The sequence below is a fragment of the Nanorana parkeri genome, unplaced genomic scaffold (assembly GCF_000935625.1).
Source record: "Nanorana parkeri isolate BGI_ZX_2015 unplaced genomic scaffold, ASM93562v1 scaffold727, whole genome shotgun sequence".
Classification (NCBI taxonomy): Eukaryota; Metazoa; Chordata; class Amphibia; order Anura; family Dicroglossidae; genus Nanorana; species Nanorana parkeri.
This window is the reverse complement of record NW_017306995.1, coordinates 395,897-414,612: the sequence shown is the minus strand read 5'-3', so window position 1 is coordinate 414,612 and position 18,716 is coordinate 395,897.

The window sequence follows — 18,716 nt, the reverse complement described above, 5'->3', positions numbered from 1 at the left end:
ATTCATTTAAAAAAACAAAATAGATACAATCCGGGATCAGATCGCCACTGTCCAGTCACTTTCCCCTATTAATGTACCAGACCCACCATCACACTTGTTACTTTCCTCTTTTGACCCCGTCACCACAGACAGGGGCGTAGATAAGGGGAGGGATAGGGGGGTTCAAACCCCCCCCCAGAGTGTCCTGGTGTACGGAGATCGGGTCTTATATATATGTGTGTGTGTGTGTGTGTGTGTGTGTGTGTGTGTAATATATATAGTGTGTGTGTGTATATATATATATCTATATAGCTCTATATATATATGTGTGTGTGTGTGTGTGAAAATCCAGAGGTTCCAATTAATATTAAAGACGGCCTGCAAATAGTGGCCAAACACAATTAAGCAGGCAAATTATGCGTCTGCTCGTTGGAGGTCGATTGGGGTGGAGGGGGGCACAAAATTTTGTTCTGAACCCCCCCCAGGAAAAAAAAATATCTACGGCCCTGACCACAGAGGAGGTTACAAAGCTTCTCTCTGACACCCACCTCACCACTTGCCCCATTGCCCCCTGGATCCTGTTCCCTCACCACTACTTCGGTCACCCTCTTGCTCTATTCTACACTCTCTTACTCACATGTTCAATCTCTCACTCTCTACTGGCATCTTTCCCTCCCCTCTAAAGCATGCCCTGGTCACCCCAATACCCAAAAAACCCACAATGGACCCTACCGACCTCAACAATCTCAGACCAATCTCCTTACACCCATTCACCTCCAAACTCCTAGAACACCTTATCTACAGCCACCTGAGTCACCACCTCGCTGATAACAACCTTCTCAATCCCTTACAGTCTGGCTTTCGCCCCCTACACTCCACTGAAACCGCCCTCCTAAAACTAATGACTTACTGCTAAAAACAATGGCCACTACTCCTTACTCTTGCTATTAGACCTTTCTGCTGCTTTTGACTCTGTTGACCACCCGCTCCTCCACCTGCAGATATTTTTAAAATCCCTTCTCTAATACATAATTCCCTCCATTTTATGTACTCTATTTAAACTAAATAAGAAAGAAAAAACATATACATATAGAGCACCAAACAGTAAACCTATGTGGCTCAATTCAAGTCTCAAAAGGCAAATAAAAGAGAACAACTAACCATCAAAAAATACAAAACAGAAGGGACAGCTTTGGTATTTAAGGGTTACATGGAATGTAATAGGAAATGCAAAAATGCAATCAAAGCAGCTCAAATAGATTATGCACAGCTCATTGCCACAGAAAGCAAGAAAAACCCGAAAAGTTCTATAAACTTATTAAAAGTAAAAAGGTAAGGACAGAGCAAATAGGCCTGATGAAGGATGCATTTAGGACTTTGGTCACTAATGACCTTGGTCACTAATGACATGGATAAGGCTAACATTTTTTTTGTCTTCAGTTTATGCACCAGAAAAGAAGAAATTGCTAGGAAGGTATGGTGATGCTAACAGCAATGTAAGGGAGGTACCCTTATGATTGTCAGAAAAAGGGGTCCAAAACAGACTAGAAAAGCTAAATATAAACAAGTCACCAGGGCCCGTAATTACTAATCACTGGAATGACTGAGTCCTAATGACAGGAATGGTACTGACTGGTATAGCGCAATATGGATCTGATATTCAAAAAAGGGTCTAGCTGTATATGAGGAAACTGCAGACCAGTCAGCCTAACATCAATAGTTTGCAAGGTGTTTAAGGGAATGCTAAGGGAAAAATTGTTATGGAAAAGGGTAGTATAAGTTACAATCAACCTTAACTTGTGAAAGACCACTCTTATAAGACCAACCTGTTAATAGTCTATGAGGAAGTAAGGAGTAGTTTAGATAAAGGAAGTGCAGTAGACATAATCCAACTGGATTTTGCAATAGCACTTAACATCATGCCCCACAAACGCCTAATTTACAAACCAAGGTTTTGAAGTGGAGTCAGCTGTATGTACATGGATAGAAATCTGGCTTCAGGAACGGGTACAGATTCAGCTAAAGTAAGAAAAAGATTTGGGGGTCATAGTGCACCACAGTAATGTCAAGCAATGCCAGGAGGCTGCTAGCAAAGCATGCAGAATACCATCATACAGTAAAATGGTATTTATTATTTTACAAAAACACAATTCAGCCTCATCTTGATTAGTAGAGTCCGGTAAAGGGCAACTTTAATTGGGGCCTCAGCTATGAGGAACGATTAAGTAAATTAAACCTAACCTAAATCTAAAGAGGCACTTTAGAAAAGATATGATCACTATCTACAAGTTAATCACAGGTGACTGTAAAGCTGTAAACAACCTGAGTAATCTTAGGTCTTTAAAGAGGACCCGTGGCCATAATTTAAACTGTTTTCCACTTTGCAGTCAGATTTGAGAAAACCACTTTATATGTTCCTATTCACACAGAATAATGTAACATAATTATTTTAAAAATATTTCTGACCTTTTAGAATCATGTTTTGTTGAAAGCAGGCAACATGGCTGATCTCAGGTTTTTTGAATCACCTTCACAGTGAACTGTCCTTATAGAAAGACTTAGGACTGAAATTTGAGGATTGTGTTTCTCTCATTAACTTCATTAACATATAGTGGAGAACCAGGGTTGTAATTCTTTAAACCCTCACCCTCACAGCCCCTCTTAACATTACAAAAAAGGAGAAGCAAGTAGAAAATGTAACCCTTAAGAAGCCAAAAAATCCTGACCCAAGTAAATGCAATTTAAACTGCAATTTTTTTTTAACATTTTTTATGTTAACGTTTGCAATGTGTATGGGAACATGTAACAAATATCAAATATGTGTTATCCCAATTTAGCTGTGAAAGTGGAAATAGACTTTAAAGTTTGAGGAAAGGAGGTTTATTCTGAAATTTTGGACAGGGTTCTTTATGGTTAAAGCACAAAAATGTGAAACTTCCTTTCCCAAGTAGTGGTATCAGCTGGGAGTATTGACAAATTCAAATAAATTCAAGGTGTCTTACAAAAAAACAAACAAGGTTATTCACAAAAGGGTGAAGAGTTTGGAGAAGACAGGAGAAGTGAACAATCTAGGACAACATAGCTGATTTGGAAAAATTCTCCAATTCAGCTCACTTTCCAGTTCAGCTATGTTGCCCTAAATTGTTCACTTCTCCTGCCTTCTCCAAACTCTTCACCCTTTTGTGAATAACCCTGTATGTCTTACACACGCAAAATGACACATAGGTTGGACTGGATAGACCGATATTTTTTTCCAATCTTATCTACTATGTAACTGTATTCAGACTTGAAGAAATGGGATTCATATTTTCAAGCTTTACAAATATTTATCAGCCGAGAACGTACACTTACATGTACATATTTACTTTTCCTGGCCAGCTGACGAGTGACAGGAGAAAAAATATCTCCTCTATGTGGACACAGCATTTAAATTCTCATAGGATAATCTTCCAAATGGGAACACAGGGAGCATGTAAAAAAAGTTACTATTTAATCTAAATCACGTTAGCAGCAAACTTTGGCTGTTTGCGGTTAACTGAATGGGCAAACTAAATGGCCTTTTGACTAGGGTTGTCACCTTTTATTCAAGCAAAACCCCAAACACTCTAGCGCTGTGAGGCAATTTTTTTTGAGAATATACAGGAGAGAGCGAGAAGAGAGAGCGAGGAGAGACAGCCAGAAGAGAGTGCGAGGAGGGACAGCCAGGAGAGATAGCCGGGGGAGAAAGCGAGGAGGGACAGCCAGGGGAAAGAGCAAGGAGAGACAGCCAGGAGAGAGAGCGAGCAGAGACAGCCAGGAGAGAGAGCGAGCAGAGACAGCCAGGAGGATGAGTGAGGAGAGACAGCCAGGATAGAGAGCGAGGAGAGACAGCCAGGGGAGAGAGAAGAGAGACACCCATGAGAGAGCGAAGAGCGACACCCAGGAGAGAGAGAGGAGAGACAGCTAGAAGAGCGAGTAAGGAAAGACAGCCAGGAGAGAAAGTGAGGGGAGAGCCAGGAGAGAGAACAAGGAGAAAGAGGGACAGCCAGGAGAAGAAGACAGGAGAGAGAGAAGCGACAGCCAGTAGAGAGAGGAGAGACAGCCAGGAGAGAGGGAGAAGAGAGACAGGAGAGAGAGAGGAGACACAGTCAGGAGAAACAGCCAGGAGAGAGGGGGGAGAGAGAAGAGAGAGAGGGTGAGGAGAGATAGCGAGGAATAACAACATCTTGTGTTCCTGATTCAGGACCGTACACTGCTGAACTTCGTAAATCGGCCAAAGCGCAAAGTGTCTGAAAAAGTCACAGATTGTTTGCCGAGATCCATGTTTTTTTGTCATGAGGGACTTTAAGGGCGAAATGAAAAAAAACGGCACTCACACTGGCTTCTCCTTTACCCCCACAATCCTGGCTTTAAATGTATAGTAGTAGTGTATCAATTTAGCATTGCACATGCAGTTAATATGAAAGAGAGAAAATATGTTGTACAAACCGTCAGGACCCAGTCACAACAGAGGCCTACACCCGTACTGTGCACAAAGCGAGGCTGCATATGAGCAGGAACACCAGGACCCCGTGGTTGCCCCGGTCTGCCTGACATTGTGGCATCTTGTATCTGGGTCTCGGCTAGCCTAAAACATGCATACAGCACATACAGGACTCAAAACCCAGACTGTCCGGGTAAATCCTGGACAGGTGGCAACCCCAACTGTTCGCTCGCCTTGATTGCTAGGACACAAGTATCCACGAGCATCTTGGCAATCAATGATACATCTGCCCATCAGCTGTTTGGTCAATAATACCACATGGAGAACCCCAGCCGATTTGTCAACATTCTTCAGCCGGCTGTCAGTTGCAGCAAGAGTCAGGTGAAGACTGTCATGCCTGGCTTGTCGTGTTTGTGTCGGTGCAACGAATTCTGAGATTTTAAGTTGTTTAGCAATGTGACCAGATATGGCACTTCCATATTTACTGTATTTTTTGTAATGCAAACAACATGTTCAGTGTTATCATTGGAGAAATGTAATCCACAATGCTGATGACCAGTATAAAATGCAATGTGTAAAATAATTAACGCTCTCATGACCAGAGGTCATTTATGCCTAGACCAAATTAAGCAGCATCAGCATGCGTTGGGTAAGTGAACAATAATGCTGACTACTTTGCATACCTAAATCATTTTTAGACATATTTTAAAGGATATGTAAGGTTTGTATTTGGTACACTGTTTGAATCTGTCCGGACAGAAAAGTGTGCCAGAGAACAGTTACATAATTAATCTAACGTGTAAAGCGTCAACAAAGGACTTAAGATGGCCATACACTGGTTGAATTTTGGTGGAGTCCTGCTTACTAGGCTAAAACTTGACCAGAGCGTGATTCCATCCTCACTCCTCCATTTGATTGAAGTTATTTTTTCAATTGACCTCAAAATTCTCAGCCACACAGTGACTGCAGCCAATCAAATGCATTCACTGTTTGGGTATTCTGACAGCAGACGTTAAGAGTTTTTTCTCATTCAGCCTCTGGAGCCAAACGATGAAAAATGACTAGTGTATGACCAGCTTTAGACTAAAGTTTAGCAAACGGTGTGGTCTGGTCTGGTGTGACTGCAAAACTTTGCATACAGATTTGGAGAGAATTGCCTGTGGAGGAAGTCAGGGGCTCTAAGACAGAGGACCAGAGTAGTGGGTGCTGCAAAAAAAAAAACGGAAGACAAATGTGTGTTTTGGCAGAAATATGATAAATAATCCCTGCAAGTGTACACTTGGAAAAAAAAAAAAGTAGGCAAAGAACCTTTAAGCATACTTTACTGGCTGGTCTGGAGTTCATGAAAAGCTCCCGCTTTGGAGTGGTGCCTGGGAGAGAGACAGCACATCTTGTACATCATGTACTTTGGAGAGATTAAAGTAACAGTGCAATGTTTGCATCATGCTTTTACAGAGAATTTGCAGAACTTTTGGCAAGCTTTGTTGAAGCTTTTAAAGCACCATTCAGGGGTGTGGAAATATTTAAAAAAAACTACTTGTCCAAGGACTAAAGCGGGGGCCCAATCTGCTTGTCCATCATGACAATCTGCTTGTCCCTCATGACAATCTACTTGTCATGATACAAAAAATAATTTTAACCAAAACCATATTTAGCTGTGCTAAGAAGTGCTTCTCATTGGTCAGCGTGGTCAGGTCCACAGGTCCGTTCTCTCCAGAGTCTACAATGGACTTGTGTAGATGCCCCTTAGAAGCAGTGACCCCTGCCAGCTTAGAAGCCCCTGACCACTGCGGTCAAGTGAGTGGGAGTATGTTGTCGCCAAATGTTCACTGTCCCTGGATAAAGCGAAAGGTAACCTAGCTAGGCAGAGTTTTGTGTTTGCCAGCTAAGTTTGTGTGGATAAAATATCTGCAGTCATCCCTATAGATAGTGGAAGGATCCCAGTTCAACCTTGAGGCTTGTTGCACCTGCTGCTGTTTTGCTCTGTAGTAGTATTGGGGGTAATGGCAGGCCCAAAGTAAAAACAATATATATTTGCATTTCCTTCTACTTTCTGCCTTTCAGTTTTTTATCATGTTTAATAGTGAAACTGTATCTGACAGTTAAGAGTAGCACTAAAGGCATGGTGTTTTTATCTTAATGCATTCTCTGCATTGAGGTAAAAACCACCAAGTACCTTTCTCTGACTCCCCCACTTACCTGTTGCCACACCTTCGCCGGGACCTGGAAGATACTTGGCATTCCTGGAACTTCCTGGTCCTGGGGGAGGGTGCTTACTGTGCAAGCGGGGAACGTGGCTTGCCCCACGCTGTGTGTATCTATGGACACACCAAGCTAGGTGCGGGCACAGCTGGAAGCGAGAAAGTACGGGTGTCTCCTCAGCAGCCGGCTATCTAATGGAGACATCTGTACAGGCTAGTGGTTCAGGGATAACTAGAAAATTAGGAGATTAAAAAGTATAAAGAGAAAAAAAAGAAATGAAAATACCTTGGGCACAGTTAATTATAAAAAGAAAAAACAATTAAGGTTTAATATCACTTTAATTATTACATACATGGTACTACAGATGAACACTGTAGCCAGAAGATGGCAGCATTTATCTGCAGGCTGAAGGCTATCATTTTCATCAATGGAGCCTTCAGCATGCATTTGATCACTTTGTCAGAGCTGACATAGTGATCACATGATTTGGAGCCACTGTAAATGGTTCCAATGGGCATCCCAACTGTTGTTAACAGGTGGAATTCAGAACCTGCATTTGTGTGAATGATCATCTGCGGGTTCTCAAGGGGAAGAATGTATATTAACATATCCTGGGCATGGAGCATTGTGCCACAGGAGGTGTTCATTTTGTATGCAAGAGATAAAAAAACGTTTGTGTTATGGGTGTTTTTTTGTTCTTGTAATTTGGAGGTTCCTGGTTCGTCCCCCTCTTTTTTGTCTAAAATGGAGATAGGGCAAAATGAGTAGCTCCTAAATTGTCAGGAGTTGTGAGACAACTGACCATGCATGTACATCGCAGTGTGTAGGTGGTGAGAACACTAAGCAACGATAGTTCATGTGTCAAGGCCAAGCTGGGCCAAATGGTAGAAGTCATTTGTTGGAAATGCTGCTGTGACTGCAAATTGTGATCATTTTCAGGAGGTGGTGTAACTGGGTAACAGAAACCAGACTAATCACATTGTTGGGGTTAAGACTCAGAATGAAAGTTGTCATTTCTGCTATTTTGATTAAAGGCAAAAAAAGAAACTATATATAGTGCATTTACAGGCCAAATTTGGACAAATGGTAGAAGATCATTGCAGTGTGAAGTGTACATGGGCGTTCACTACAAAGAACACCGCCTGGGATTGACTGTAACTTAAGCTAGTGGGGTGTTGTACGTTTGAATGCACAACTGGAGAAGAGGTACCAAACTGTAACTGTTTTTGGTGTTAAGATCCAAAAGACAATTTGTTGTATCTGCTATTTGGGTTATCCAGTCAAAAATTATTTTTTCCCACTCCTCTCTCCCAACCACCTCTAACCCATCCTAAAATGCTTCTGTTTCACCCTACCTTGTGAAGTCAGATGTATTCACCTAAGCTCCCCCTCTAAGTCCCTCACCACCGCCATTTCCAGGTGGGGGAACCACAAATCCAGTGGTGCAATTACACCTGACTCCCCTCCACTCCCTGGTCCCCTCCGGTCCTTTCCACTCTTCTGGAGCCTGAGAGGATCTTGGCCAATAGACATCCAGGTGCTGACGTGGACACTCAGCAGGAAGTAAACAGAAGAGAAGAAGACTGTGGGCGTTGCATAAGCTAATAAAAAAAAGGCTTTTTAACATGCTCTTTATCCAGCAATCAGATAGTGGGGCGTGAAATATAGCCTGAAGTTGGGCTTTAAAAGCCTGCTTTTTAAAAAACTGCTTTTCTTTCCCTTACATGCTCTGTTTGCCCCTGACTAAACAGTGATATGCAGCCTCCATTTTTTCTGATACCAGCAGCATACTATAATCTGCTCCTGTAATGGGAGACTTGTCAGTGCTTGAGCACATTACTTGAGGAACTGTTTTGCACTTTGAATAATCTGCCATGGTAGTAGTTAGTACGCACCTCAACTCCACATTGACAGCTCCTCATTCTGACAGTGCTGAAGAGAATGAGAACTGCTTAATGCATGTACATTTGTTAGACTGCATTTTTATACAGTACTTTTAACATTCTGCCAAAGCATCCCCTCAAAATCCTACACTGTGTGGCATGCGGGGAACCCCACAGCTTCCTCGGGAAAACACTCCCAGCTGGGCCACATATGTACAGTAAATTCCCGTGTATTTCTATAAAAGAGCCATCCAACAGGATGAAAAATTGATAGCCTTACAATAAAAATGAATGTCTATAGATATGCTTTGTGCCGAGTAGTCAGTGTTTCCCACATAGGTGACCAATAGAGTAGTCCACCCATACATTGGTAGCCAGTGGACAAATTCCTATTCAGTTGTTGACCAGTAAAGAAGTGCCTCCATACATTGTGGGTCAGTGGAGAAGAGCCACCATTACATTACTGTTCAGTAGAGCAACCATTACATGAGTGGTCATTGGAGAAGTGGCCCATTACACTGATGTTCAGTGCAGAACTACTCACTTACCTAATTTCACTAGGAGTAGTGCCCCATTACATTGGCTCTCGGTGAAGAATGGCCTTGGTTACTTTGCAGGTCAGTGAAGAGTTACCATGCCTACATTGGTTACAGTGTAAAAGGGCCACAGTTGCAATTATTGTCCCTGTTTCATTGTCAGTCAGTAGAGAGGTGTCTTCTTACATTGGTGGTAATTGGAGAGACCATTGCATTGGCAGTCATTACACAATTGTCCCTGTTACATTGGTGATCAGTGGAGAATTGCCTCTGCTACACTGATATTCAGCAGGAAAGTGCCATGTTACATTAGTGGAGAATTACCACTATTAGATTAATGTTCAGCGCGTAAGTGCCTGTATCACATTGGTGGTTAGTAAAGAATTGCAACTGTTACATTGCCCCTGCTGCATTGGTCCTCCATTACATTGGTGGACAGCCAATGTGTTTTGTCGATGTGTCTTGTTTATTGGTGGTCAGTATAAAAATACCCCCATTTCATTAAAGGTCAGTGGAAAATTTCACCTTTTACACTGGTTTAAGTGTAGGGCCATAGTTATATAGATTGTCTCTTCCTATCCCCCTCTTCTGTACCTTTAAAATGCTTGGGCCAATGTCCAGGCCTGTCTAAAACTAGTGTAGAAATCGTGACATGTGCAGCTGCAGAGGATCAAATGATTGCTGACCTGTGAAACTCGGGAACTTGAGCCAGATATGATTGTATGTTGAATTGGTGAAACTCTTCCTGGCTTTTGGCAATGCTCTGATAACATTGGAAGGGCAACTCAATCTCTTGCACTTCTGATTGAGGAGAGAGGTCCACCTGAGGGACCACAAACTAGGCACAAATCCAAGTGAAGACCTCCTGTTGAAGGCTTTATCCGCCACTGCTCTGGAAAAACCTGGGCAGCCATACACATTGGCAGCTCTGAAACACAGGGATATAGATTGATTCAGATTGGTTAATTTCTCCTCTGCCCATTGAAAGATAGGTTCCACCTCTTTAAAAAGGAATTGGCTGTATGTCTCCCCGACCCCCCAGCCAACTTGCCTATAGATGTATGCCACTGCCACTCTCATGTCTATCTGCAGAAGCAGTGACTGACATTCCATAAGAAGATCTTCAGTATGTTTAGCACTGTCTGGATTCCCAGGATATTTGACATAATAAGGGGAATTTATGAAAACTGGAGCAAACAGAATCTGAACTTGCATCTGACATTATTTGTGATCCAAGAGGTGACTCTACATGATAGCATTGGGAGAGATGAGACTGCCTAGTTCACCACCATAAGCTCCACCACCATAGGCCAGATACAGGCAGATCCATTGGGTTAACAATCTCCACGTTTACTGGGAAAGGATTCCCATCTGAAACTGGCAAATGTGCCAGTGGGCCGAAGAATCAGTTATTACATTTTAACTATTCCAAGTTTTCTATTAGAATTAAGCATACAACATGGGCCCGGAGTCTCCCCATACTGCATAGGTTTACAGTAAATGGATGTATGGGGGCTATTGTAAGCTAACTAACTCCATGTTTTAAAGAGGACTTTTCCCAGTTTTGGGAAAAATAAAACTCAGCAGCTACTAGTACTGTAGCCACTGATTGTCTTCCTCACACCCAATTCTTCGCAGGTCTTCCTATCTTTCGCACAACCATCTTGCACTAGGGAGCCAGCTGTCACTTTCTGACACACCCTGGCCCCAACTACGCATGAGCAGGTTCATGGACTGCAGAGAGACAAGCATCCTGGGATTTGTGATGTGATCTCAAGAAGCTGTGGGTGGGTGGTCCAAAGGCTGCATCATCCTCGCCTTGCGAGGATAAGTGAAGTTGGAGTAAGCACCTGCATAAAAAGGTACACAAATGACATGATTCAGTTATAGGGAGGAGAATTAGAAGTAGGGTAAGTTGCATTTATGTGTTAAAGTCCACTTTAATAGACCTATGACCTAAACGCTGATGCATTCCATAATGTTGATGTTTTTTAAATCACAAACTATAGAGACTTTATATGTTCTTTAATCTTTAAGACCTTCAGCTAATGATGACTCATATGATGACAGAATAGTGACGATAGCTAGTGGAGACCAGGCGACCTAGGGAGAGTGACCAGAAAAACCGATAGCACAATAGTGGGGAGTTGTCAAAGCACCCTATCGAAACAAGAACAGTAATGGTAGCTATAGTCTCCTCCCAGCCAACCCAAGGAAAACTAAAACTGGAAGGGTCAGGACAAGGGTATGAGAATCTGCAAGCAATGAATGAATATGTGCATGGGAATGGGGAAAGACATTAAAGGGGAAAGAACTTGGAAATGTAAAAATGCATTGTTTCTCTTGAACTATGTCTGTTTGTCCAAATGAAACAAACTCAACGTCACCCTATGCACCTCTTATAAAACAGATCAGGAAAATGTCAATCAACAATGGTATAAATGTGAAGTACATGCAATCAGCCACTGTTTGACTTAGGGTCATCCACGTTTGTCTAGATAAAGTTACATTCCCTTTTTAGTCAATGTGTTCTGGTCAAAGTTAAAATGTATGGACAGAACAAAAAACATTTGATGGACATTGGAACACAACTACAGTATCTTTGGCAGAACTAAGATTACCTTTTTAAAGAATATCATCGGTTTTCACAATTGTGGGATTTAATCGGCCAGGAAATGCTACAATGAGTAGAGATGTTTCTTTTGAACTATTTTGAAAATGTAAATTGACATTTGGTATTGCCAAAGCCTCTGAGAATATTCTTGGAACAAATGTCCTGAAAAAGAGAGGTAGGGAAATTGTTCTGGGAAATGGAACCATTTGGAAATATCCTATTATTCATAAGCCTGTGGTACTTGACCCAGCAGATTACAGTCCGTATTATCTGTTTGACAGATGTGATTGCTGCAAACCTTAAATGGCCAGATATCGGTGACAATTTCATTTTGAAACAATTGGAACAATCATACTAAAATCTGTGTAAACGTAATTGAGAGGGTGCGTTTGAAATTTGAAACACTCAAAGAGTCCAAAGAGCTCTCAATTCAGTGAAGAATGCCCTAGACCACAAAGCTTTTGAAACTCTGAAAAAAGATCTACAAACAGCAACTGCTTTGGCCACAATAGAGAATCAAGCTTTACAGGTGCACACTACTGAAACAGAAGTTTCTGCTGTTTTACTTCAGAAGCAAGAAGGAATTCAACAGATTTTAGGATACTTTTTTAGGCTTTTGACACCTGTTCAAAAAGTGACACTAATCTCAGGAGTTAAATGTTAAAAATGCATTCAAGTACCTTAACTATTAACAAAAATGCAGCTTGTGTATTACTCGGCTGCAGATCCTCAAATCATCTTGATGGTTAAGGTACTTGAATTCATTTTTAAGATTTAACTCCTGAGTTTAGTGTCACTTTAAGATGTATGTTATAAGATTGGTGGGTGTTCACTATGCAATAAAGGCGACTGAACACATTGTGGAATTCAACAAAATCAATTTTGGAACTCCTCATTCCACTCTAAAAATCAGAGATTTTCACAATGGTTGTTGCCATTATCACCTAAGGAGACATAGAATGACCACAATACCAGATTTGTGCTTCTTCAGATGATGGAATATAATGGGCTAGAACACAAGACTCACTCTCCTTTCAGAGAAGACTAATTAACTTGTCTTTGTGGATGGTCCCACATATCAGGAAAATATGTTTCTGGCTATGCAATCTGGTATCTGGAGCCACACAAATTACCAAGACATTTTTCAGCTCAGAGGCAGAGCTAGAAGCAGTCAAGTCAATGTAAGCTATAGATCAGGAGTCCATTAGTGATCTATAGTGACAGTTTAAAGGCTGTGCAATTTGTTACTAATCTACCAATCTAAAAATAAAAAGTTTTGCAAATGCTTTCAGAAAAGCTCTAGTGTGCAAGGAAACACTAGAATCAATTTCTGAACCTGAAGAGAAAAATCCTTGTGACTACAAGCCAGCTTGAATGATTGGGTGAGTATAGCTTTTTTTCTTTAGCACCTAGACAAAAAAAACGAGCAGTTAACCCCTGCGGTGCGGGGGTAGCCCCACTGCAAGGGTTAATTTAAACATTTCCCCAGAGTTCTTCTTTACCAAAACTTCCAATTAAATAAATATGAATTGCTTTATTGTATTTGAGTTCTTAGCAAATTATGATTTATAGCAGAGTTTAATAAATTGGACACTTTTATTGTTAAAGGCATCGTCTGTCATGCAATGCTTATAAAATTGCCTTACGATTTGACTCTAAAGGGTTAGGAAACTTTTAAACAGCATTTTCTGAACTTTTCCTTAAATCTCTGTGTTGATTTAACCCATTCTACCTTTCCTCTATCAGTTTTCTACCTTAATGTTTACCTGTGGCTAGCCTGTCCTTATCTTCCCACTGCCTGTGTGTAGTAGAACACCATAGACTTCTCTGGGGCCAGGAGACTGATCCTTCTATGGGGTTCTTCTGTGCTTGTGCAGGCAGCAGGACCCAGACCCATCATTTAGTGGTAGTGCTGCTTAACTCCTCTAACCTGTTGTGATCCCAGCACATAACAGCAGTCAGCTCCTAACTCAAGAAGTCTCCCATTACTAACAACTTGTGGCTTCTTTATAAGTTATACGTGATAGGGGACTTCCTAAGCTAATAGGCGATCACTAGGTTAATTGGTCGGAGATCGCTACAGGTTATAGGCAATCAGCACTGTCACTAAATGCCAAGTCCAGTCTAGGGGTAGCTGCCCGCTTGTTAGATAAGCCGCACACCGTATCTTGAAACTAGCCCACTTACAGATCACTGTCCAGAGCTCCTTCACTGCCTGTTGGTGATATCAGCGTCTATCCGCCCTCCAACATGTTTCATCACGTGACAGGTCATCCCCGAAGGATTCAGGGCAGCGGTTCAGATACGAAGGGGAGGAAGATTTTATGTGAAAGATAAAGCAATTGCTTCTGTAAGTGTTTTCAATCTTGGATTTGAATAAAGAGGTTTTTATGGAATTGCACTATGGATTTAAAAAAAAATGTTTTTGAGTATGTACTGAATCCTGTTGAAGAGGAGAGGAGGAGAGAGGTAAAATTATTGTACACCAGGTGATTTGGATTCAGTGGATTGGATGGGAAGAAAAAACTAACAACTTACTGTGCATTACATGACCATTTTATTGTGATAGTCCACCCTATCTGGTGAGTGCGGTGTGTGGAGTTGGTATCACACGTGGATGGAGAGAGCTGTCACCCATGATAGAACATATATACTCCAGCTGGAAAATGTGTTTTATTTTCGCATGCATCACTGAATGTGTCCAAGGACATTTGTTTGTGATTCTGGACTAACTTCTTGTTTTTATTTATATGAATACATGTGTTTATAGTGCTGGGCATTTGGAAATAGTATAGGTTGTGTAAATCACATGGCAAAACCCCCAAAAATCCATTTTAATTCCAGGCTGTAATGGAATAAAACAGGAAAACCACACAGAGGGTTGAATACTTTCGCTAGACACTGCAGGTGTTCAATAAGGGACTTTTTCAGTAATTATAGTTACATATTTTGTTCTACATAGTTAGTTTTTGTTTAGCATTACACTATTAAAAAGGGGGCTTTCTTATCCTGTTAAGATAAGTGGGGGAAAAAAAGATGCATCTAGAGGAAGGATCAACAGGTAATACAACTATGTTAAAGGAGAACTATGGGGTTAAGGCTTTTCCCCATAGTTCTCCTAGGGTAACAGGAGGACACAAACTAGCATCCTCCTGTCACCCTAGGCTCAGTATCCCGCGAGCTGCTGCTCGCGGTATACTGAGACGCCGCAGCTGAAGCGGATCCCGGCAATTGTGCCGGGATTCGCCCAGCTGCGTGACTGACAGCTGGCTCTGCCTATCTAGAGGCAGAGCCAGCTGTACCCGCCCCCTCCCCCGTCCATTCCGCCAGTCAGTGCTGGCGGATCGGAGCGGGGAGGGGGGAATCCAGCCCCTCCCCTGTCATGGCAGAGAGCCGTGACAGGATCGAGAGGTGAGCGAACTCCGGTATGTGTTTCATTGTCACAGGTCGGCTAGAACTATGAGGTGAGTGAAAAGCACTCACCTCATAGTTCTCCTTTAAAGAATAAATTTTCTTAAAGAAGAACTCTGGGCAAATAAAATCTTAACCACACTGCAAGGGTTAAGTGCTCATTTTGCCTGGGGAACTAAAATAACAAAGATATACCCACCCGGACCGCAATCCCAGCTGACTCCTAGACCAGTCCCTTCAGCCCCCCCCTCTGTTCCAGCAATGTAATGTCCCTCTGTTTCCTATTCACTTTATAAGGCATGATGAATTACAGGACCTTAGCCCACTGGAGTGGAGGGGGAAAGAGGCTTAAGAGACGGGTCTAGGAGCAAGCCAGGATCATGGTTCAGGTGAGTATATCTTTGTTATTCTGATTCACTAGGCAAAATGAGCACTTAGCCACTGCACTGCATGGGGTAGCCCATGAAGGGTTAAGGTTTTATTTGCCCAGAGTTCTTCTTTAACCCTTGCAGTGGAGCTACCCCGTAGCCTGTTAAAGGACCGGTCTAACAGCCAGCCAGCTACGAGGTTCAGGTGAGTATTTCTTTTTTACTTTCGTCCCTAGGCGAAAACAAGCACTTAACCCTTGCAGTGTGTAGGTAGCTCTGCTGCAGAGGTAAAGGAAATGTGTACCCGGGGTTCTTCATTAAAGGGAAACTTATGAAACCAAAAAAATGCTGTGTTGATGCTAGTAACAGGCTGAATCGTATGTGGCATTTCCCATAGTTCCACTTCAGAAGCTGAAAAATAGGATTTTGTTCTCACCATAAAATCCTTTTTCTCTGAGTCTATTGAGGGACACAGCTCTGAAGAATTCTGAGATGTAGGGTTATGCCTTCAGGAGAAATTGACAATAGGCAAAAAATTAAAAGCCTGCCACTTTAAGATCATATAGCCTCCAAACTCACACCTGCCAGTTGTAGCAAGCAGTACAAAAGGTAATGAGGAGAGGGAGCTGTGTCCCTCAATGAACTTTGAGAAAAATGTTTACAGTAAGAACAAAAGCCTATTTCCTCCATCGTCGATTGAGAGACACAGCTTTAAAGGAGGTAGAAACATCAGCTTTATAAAGTTTTGCAAAGTGTGAACAGAAGACCATGTTACAGCTTTACAAATTTGAGCAACTGAACCTTGATTAAGAAAGGCACAAGAAGCATTAATGCATTTAGTAGAATAAGTAGAAATAGGAAAGGTAGGTACCTTTTCCTGCAACTCATTAGCTTGAATTACAACCTGACAATTCCACTTAGAAATAGTGGATCTAGAGGCTGAACAACCTTTCTAAGACCTTTTGGTAGGACAAACAAAGAATCTGTACATCTTAAGGAAGCTGTGGTTGAAAGATAAACTCTGATAGCCCGCACAACATCCAAGCAAGGAAGAGAAATGTCCTTATGATGAACAGGAGCCAGACAAAACAAAGAAAAAACAATGCCTTTGTTAATATGAAAAGCCAAAACCGCCTTGGGAAAAAAGGAAACCTTTGGTCTCAAAACAATCTTGTCCTTATGAAGAACCAAATAGTGTTCTCCACCAGTAGGCAACTCGGAAACCCTTCTAGCTGAGGTAATGGCCACCAGCCTTTCTGGACAACAAAGACAAGGAAATATCTCAAATCTTCCCTTGAAGCTACCAAGGCATCTGTAGTTGGATTCCTTGCTTTGGATACAAATCTGTCCACTTGCTTGTTGTGAGGAGAAGCTAGAAGATACACATGTGGTGTCCCCCAGTACTGACAAAATTATTGAAACACCTCTGGATGGAGAGACTACTCATCCGGATCCAGACATTGTCTGCGGAAGAAGTCCCTCTGCCAGTTCGCTACTCCCAGATTGTGCCCTGCAGAAATCACTGGTACATGAAGTTCAGTCTAGTATAGGATTAGGTACACTTCCCTGGCTTCTGAAAAACTTCTTGAGCCCACCTGATGATTGATATAGGTCACTGCCATTGCATTGTCCAATTGTATCTGAATCGGAAGACCTGAGAGAAGGGGGGGGTCCAATGAGACAACATTAGGCAAATTGCCTGCAACTGCAGGATGTTGATAAGTAGCATGGATTCCTCCTGAGACCAGCAACCCTGTGATCCAGAACCCCTCCCCAACCCAAGAGACTGGCATCCATTGTGACAGCCTTTCAAAGACAAGAAAGAAGGTATTTCATTTGAGTCAAGGTGAGGGAAATTATCCAACAGGACAGAGACATCCTGGTTCAAGAACTCAACTTGATTATCTTGTCCAGATAATGATTGGACATCCAATGATGTCCAATCCCAGCGCAGTTACTGGGAAGACCTGCACTCTTTAAACGAAGACCACGGGAACTCCAGACCGCTGCAATTATCAGTACTGAGACTAAAAAAGCAACCTGCTTCCTGACAACTAGAAACATTTCCAGAATTTAACGCTTCCAACATGAAGTTTGTCGGCTAGCTTGAGAAACTTCCAGGATGTAATATTATCCGTCATTAATCAACTAGCATCTCTTGAGAGTAGAATCTCACCAAAAAAACAAACCAAAATGAAAAAAGAAAAGGAGACATCCATTCTCCTGGGGGCACTAAGCGAAACTGGGAAGTGGGAGGGGTTATGACCTTAAAGTGATTTTTTTTTGCCTAGTGTTCATTTCTCCTGAAGGTAGCAGCATAACACTACATCTCAGAATCCTTAAGAACTGTGTCCCTCAATGGATGATGGAGAAATGAGGCAGATACATATCTTGCAGAGGGACTGTGTGAGTTGTGGCATAGACTAATGGCAATCTGCTGAAGCACAGGCAGACTCTAATACATTTAAGTCTTGGGAGTCTGCAGCTTCTTTTAGTGATGGATGCCCAAAGAGCGAGTGCACACTGAACAAGTTTTGGTCCTCCATAATATTTTTAAAGAGGCTCAAAAAAGAAAGTTGAAAAAGCAGTATGGGATCTTGGTGTTGGCAACACGATTGAAAAACCTGGCACCAACAAAGGTAGAGCAGGGAACTTCACTGGCCAATATCACAGTATTCAAGCTATCACAGTCTATGTTGTATTGTGTTGAGTATGGACAGGCCAGACCTTCACCTGTGTGATTTGCAGACCAACATGGAGAGCAGTTTGTTGTCCAGAAAATGACAGAGGGGAATATGTTAGGGAAAGCCAGAGCCCATAGGCTTCACTTATATGCTAGAGAGGGGAGAAAAAAAGGGACTTTGCCCATGTTTGTTTACTATTGAACGTGTAATGCTTAAAGCAACTCTGTTGTGACTTACAGCTGTCAGACCTTCCCTGCTGCCTGCACCCACAAAAGACCCTGCTGCTTGGCAATCTACCTCTGAGGTTTTACAGGGAAATCAACACTTCTGGCAGCATCAATCTTCTGGCTCCCCTGGAGCTCTCATTTGTTCCTCCTTCTAAACCCTAAGTCGCTCTATGACGTTTAGTACTTATTGTATGGCCTTGGAGCTCCCACAGACAGTAGTTTGTGTTTTCTTCACCTAGGTGTTTTCTCAGGCCAATGAAGATAAATAAATCTTTAGACCCGGTTCTAGAAGTTGAATGGTTTGGTTTATTACTTTCACACTATCTTACTTTTTTGTGCTGTCCATCTCT